Below are 5,839 nucleotides of genomic sequence, written 5' to 3' on the forward strand. Positions count from 1 at the left end.
CGTTTATGTGTGTTGCATTTAACGAGGCTACTGAGGAAGAATGCTCCATTGTAGGACTTATAGGCTTGCGTATCACGTCGCGATGCCGAGGTGTTTTTTACGATCTTTAATCTTGAATATTATGATACTTGGAAGGATCTTGTGAACAAAGAGAATTGCTTTAGATTTCCTTCACGATTGTGCGCGCAGATATCTTTGTGCGACTATGACCGCATGGCTATATCTCTTGAGCTTACGTAGGTTTTGCAGGTATCGCACGCACGTTGTCTATAGCAAAGGTGACAGATCCGCTCAGCCTCCTTTTCTACGAAATGACAAAAGAAATTTAAGCAGAAATACTAATTGATAGAAAATTTACGGTGACTCGGATAGCTTAGGCAATAAAAAACGACAGCGAGATGTGTTTCTAACATGGCGAAGTGAGGGATGGAGCGAGACTGTTGTCAAGCCCAGTTTTTCATTAACTATTTGATGCATGACGGAGACGGTGTTGTATGTTGTCAAATCGTAAATGTTGAGAATGTTAAGGCTTTTAAATAAATCTTCACTCTTAATATGCAAACCGTTGGGTGCTATAATGCGAAGAGCTCTTTTTTGAAGTGTAAAAACTGGTGACAGATGAGTTTTGTATGTGCAGCCCTAGCTCGCTAAGCAGTAATTAATGTTAGAGTGAACAAACGCGTAGTAAAGATTGATAAGTATGTGGGGAGGGAAATAGTTTCGACATTTCGACAGCACATGCAAGCCATATGAAGCCTTTTGAACTACGGAACGCAGATGAAGGCGGAATTTTCAATGGTTATCGATAGTAACACCAAGAAATTTTGTCTCACTAGATTGTTTTATCGGATGGTTATTGTAGACGACATCCGAATGAATAGCCGTTTTCCTTTTTTTCAGAGTGAAATAAGATAAAAACTGCCTTAGTTGGGTTAAGGTGAAGGGCAGTCATTGTACACCAAGGGTGCAAAATTTGTAATTCAGAGTTAAGCTTATTAATTAGGTTGTATTCTTCATAATCTGGGCTATAATAAGGTTAGTATCGCCTGCATAGAGTACAGGGGTAGCACACACAAGCTGTGAAGGCAAGTACTTTGTATAAAGTAAAAAATATAAAGTACGGATCCCTGGGGAACGCCAAGGTTAATAACGGTGCTGTTGGACTGAAAATCACCTAGTTGAACAATTTGTTGACGATTTTCTAAGTAACTGCGAATTAAGGTTAAAAGTATTCCATTAATTCCGTAACGAAGCAATTTATCGCTGAATATGAAATGATTAAGGGAATCGAAAGCTTTCGCAATAACTATGAACAATCCCGCGACCAGATAACCACTGCCTATTGATCTTCTAATTAAGTCTGTAAATGTTGAGACTGCAGTTTGTGTAGAAAGGCCGTTTCTAAAACCAAATTGGTGCCGAGAAAGAATCTTGGGCTTGTGCAGGTGGTCATTAAGGCGCCTCGCTAATATTTTTTCGTGTATTTTGCTGAAGAACGGTAGCACTGAAATTGGACGGTAGTTTTCTATTCTATGCTTGTCCTTTGACTTGTACAGTGGCAGCACCTTGGCAATTTTCATCCGTTCTGGAAGCACACCTGTGACGAATATTGTATTGACAATATGCGCGAGAACTGGTGACACGATGTCAGTTACAAGTTTAACGAACGTTTTGTGTGGTTAATTGGCTGAATGTTAAGCCAAACTTACTCAGAGTATATTTCAAAACGTTTTTTGGAATTGTTGCCTGTTTGAGAAGTGTGGAGTAGGGTGACTGTGTGAACATATGTTTTATAGCTATTTCTTGCGTTGCAGGGCTAGCCAAGTTATTGATTTCATGCGAACTGTAGATGAACAATTTGCAACTAACAAATGCAGAACAATGCGTGTACCCATATCTAATTCTAATAGTAGCCCTTGTCATTTGAACAAGATTCCCTTAGATTTCCTCATGTCATATCTTGCTGTACACATTACAAATAACTAAAAGGGGACCCTTATTATAGATACGGCATTAGCAACGCTAATAATTTGCTCGGGTACTTGCTGCGCAACTTTTCCAAAACACCGCCTAGTTTTAAAGTACAGCTTCACAAGACTCTACTCTGCTTCAAACTTGAATATGCATCTTAAATGCGGGATCCCAGTCGAGTTAATTTTATTACTTCGATTGAACTAATAAAAACAACTTTACTCGTTTCATTCTTTCCAATTATAGCTGTACTGCGAGTATAACCTTGGTCAAAACTAACCTATAGCACTTATTCCACCAGCTAACCACCGAAAAGTCGCCTCTCTCCTCCCTTTTTCGCTATTTCATAAAATTTTCCATCATACCACACTTCACGACGACTTCATGCTGCGGCCTCAGCACATTCAAAACGCGTCCATCATCGCAGTAAGTTAGGAATTGAGTCATGTTACACAAAATCTTTCTTTCAGTCTTTCTTCCCCCGTACATCTCCGGAATGGAACTACCTTCCCTCAAGTATCGTAGCCATCACCGATAACAAGCTTTTTTGCAAAACATTATCTAAGATTGTATATTCAGAAGAAATATTAAATTACCAGAACTCACCGGACTTGTTTGTTTGCATTACTCCGCTACTTTGTAACCCCTTCCCTCTTTAATGCTATATGGCCCAGATGGTATTGAAATAAAAAATAAAATAATAAAGTGAACACTGACTGCAAGAGTTTCAGTCAACATCAATTATAGCGTCCTAAAGATTGCAGTGAGCACGTTTGAACGCTTTAAAATTATTTTTATTTTCATGTAACAAATTATTGTTGTGAAAGAGAATGTGGTACTTGGTGGTAATGCTCATTAAGCTGATTTGGAAGAACCAGATGACAGACTTGTGCATTAGCATAAAGGAGCTTGCTATATTGTTTTTGTTCTGGTCATCATGGTTATAATGACTAGAAGACAAACAAGTTGGGACTCAACATGTTACTTCTCCGTTTGTCGTAAAACGCGCTTAAAAGCAAGTAGGCTGGTACGCAAAATTTTAGCATTCCCATTCGGTATGATACAAAACTGTAGACAGTTGCTTTCCTGATAGGGCTCACACCTCTCTATCTGGTAAGCTTGCAAACATATCATGGTGGGGCGCATAGTTCAAGAGGACCTGTTGTCATTATTGTGACCATTTATTTTCTTATGGCTTGGCGTGGCGAGCTCGCTGACCAATAACATAACTTTTGTGCATCTTTCTGAAAAGAAAAATGGTGAAGCCATGACAGAAATGCAAACAAAAAATGGTGAAACAAAAGTTAATCTAATAAATGAACAAAGCGCGGTTCTAGTAGTTGTTCAGAAACATACCTTGTGAGGATTTTTGCCCTTCATGTTGCTGCCACTGGTGACAAATTCACTGTTGACTTGTACGTCCAGAGACAATAGAATTCAAAGTGGTGAACAAGTATGAGCAACATCTCTCTCTCTCTCTCTCTCTCTCTCTCACACACACACACACACACACACACACACACACACACACACACACACACACACACACACACACACACACACACACACACACACACACACACACACACACACGCGCACACGCACACGCACACACACGCACACGCACACGCACACACACGCACACGCACACGCACACGAACACACACACACACACACGCACACACACACGCACACACACACGCACACACAACACTGCTTTTGCATATGTATTTCTTTCAATTGTGGCTTTGTGTGGGCTGTGCTTAGTGAAGCCTCGATTAGATGACAATTTTTTTCTGCCAGGTACTAGGTAATAAACACTGGTCATTTCATTATGTCTCAAATGCATTAATTCTACCTGAATCACAGGACGTAACTTTGTCACTAATGTGCAGGGAACTTATCATCGTAGTGTATCATTCATGCAGAAACAGCAAAAACTATTTATTATTGGTGCTGTACTCCATGTTAGGAACTTCAGGAGCGTGACAAAATTACATAATTACATGAACCTGGTTTGAATTGCCTTTGAAGAACAATACCTTTATCATAATTATTATTTTCCACTTTGACGAAATGACTACAGGAATCTGTGTTATCCACCTCACACGCAAAGAAATTCAAAATTGAGAATGCGAAGCAATGCCTTTTTACTCACCGGTGCACGAGGCCAGAGGCCGCAAGGTTAATACACATTCGTGGCCTGGTCTCCAAGCAGACTGTACTTGGTTCCAGCGATGCATTTTCACGCTAGCTAGCACATTTTTTAAAGCAACACGTCGTTACGCGGCCAGACAAGGCAGATCACTAATGAAGGAAGCCATGCAGCCATTATGCCAGTAAAACGCCGTAGCTGATGAAGTTCACCGTCATTAAACAGGTTCGCTTGCTGCAAGCTATCAAATCTTGGACGTATATACTGGCTGATAGATTATTGTTATTTAATTAAAACAAACCTGCGTGGTTTGCGTTAACGACAACCTCGTTCGCAAAAATTACCACCCCACAATCAGAATCGATAAATGGTAGCGACTGCAATCGATACCACTGGGCTGCTGCTTGTCACACGTCAGTGAGGTCTCAAAACATTTAATGAAGTTTTAAAACATGGACTTTAATAACAGAAGTCCCATAAAACAATCATCTGTTTATTTTGTAAAACAATGACATGTTTGTCGTTTTATGTTTGTCGGTTGTTATTTACTTGTCGGCTGCATATTTGTTTGCAAGTACGCGCCTGAATTTGTCTGCTTTTACCCTTACTTCCTCAAGATTGACCTGTTTCTTCCTGACCAATTTAGCTCTTTCCTTCTTCAAATTAAGGTGAATCCTAGCCCTCACTAACCTGTGATCACTGAAGTTTACCGTACCTATCACTTCTATATCCTGCACTATGCCGGGATCAGGAGAAAGTATGAAGTCACTTTCATTTCTTGTTTCACCATAAGGGCTTTTCCAGGTACACTTCCTGTTGCTACGCTTCCTGAAACAGGTGTTCATTAGTCGAAGCTTATTCTTTTCTGTGAATTCTACCAGTATCTCTCCTCTAGCGTTCCTAGAATTGAGGCCGTAGCTGACAATTGCTTGTTCACCAGCCAGCTTTTTCTCCACGTTTGTATTGAAGTCGCCAATTACTACAGTATACTAAGTTTTCTATTTGTCAATATCTAATTCAAGATGTTTATAATATTGATCTACTTCATCATCATCGTGACTCGATGGAATTAAAGTATACGACCAAATTACAGTAGCTACACTCACATGATTCATGTTGGAACGCGCCGCGGTTGATTTTTCGCCCTCTGTGGCGATCGCTGGAACTTGAGTGTGCGGGGCCTGGCGTATCGTAGATACCACGGCTGCCGCGCAGTGCCACGGCGAGCGCGCTCGTTGTGCTCATGCTGCTCACTGAGGAAAATAGCGAACCACCATGATTTCTTAGTGGCTATGGTATTGGCCTGCTAGGCACGAGGTCGTGGGAAGGAATCCCGGCCACGGCGGCCGCATTTCGATGGGGGCGAAATGAGAAAAGACCCGTGTACTTAGATTTAGGTGCACGTTAAAGAACCCCTGGTGGTCTGAATTTCCGGAGTCCACTACTACGGCGTGCCTCATAATCAGACCGTGGTTCAAACCCCCCAACATAATTTTTTGAAGCTAGTACCGGGCTCTCACTTGTATCTGTGAGTGACGCGACTTTAGCAAACAATTAATGTAACCAAATCTGGAGGAACAGCTCCCTATACCGCCCAAGTATTCAGATCGGCAACCGCAAATCCACTGCCTAATCACTACTACTTGCACGCGTGCAGGCGCAGACGACGAGATGCGATTCGGGCAAAAAGCGCAATCAACGCGATCCCGTGCG

Source organism: Dermacentor variabilis, chromosome 7 (genome assembly GCF_050947875.1).
Source record: "Dermacentor variabilis isolate Ectoservices chromosome 7, ASM5094787v1, whole genome shotgun sequence".
Classification (NCBI taxonomy): domain Eukaryota; kingdom Metazoa; phylum Arthropoda; class Arachnida; order Ixodida; family Ixodidae; genus Dermacentor; species Dermacentor variabilis.